Below are 206 nucleotides of genomic sequence, written 5' to 3'. Positions count from 1 at the left end.
TACCACACGTAGGAGTTGATCCTCGGAGTCGAAGGCGATCTATTGCGTTCCTTTATGTATGGAAGGATGAATAATATTCGTACATGTCTTTCTTTACCGGATCGTGTCCCCGTTTGTTCCTTATATCCGTATATTTGTGGCCGTATATTTATAAGCGAAGGATAGACGAGGCAGAAAGGAATATATTGTGGTTTTGTGGAGCTGGG

This window comes from Penaeus monodon, chromosome 20 (genome assembly GCF_015228065.2).
Source record: "Penaeus monodon isolate SGIC_2016 chromosome 20, NSTDA_Pmon_1, whole genome shotgun sequence".
Lineage (NCBI taxonomy): Eukaryota > Metazoa > Arthropoda > Malacostraca > Decapoda > Penaeidae > Penaeus > Penaeus monodon.
The sequence above is the reverse complement of the archived record's forward strand: the minus strand, read 5'-3'. Positions refer to the sequence as shown.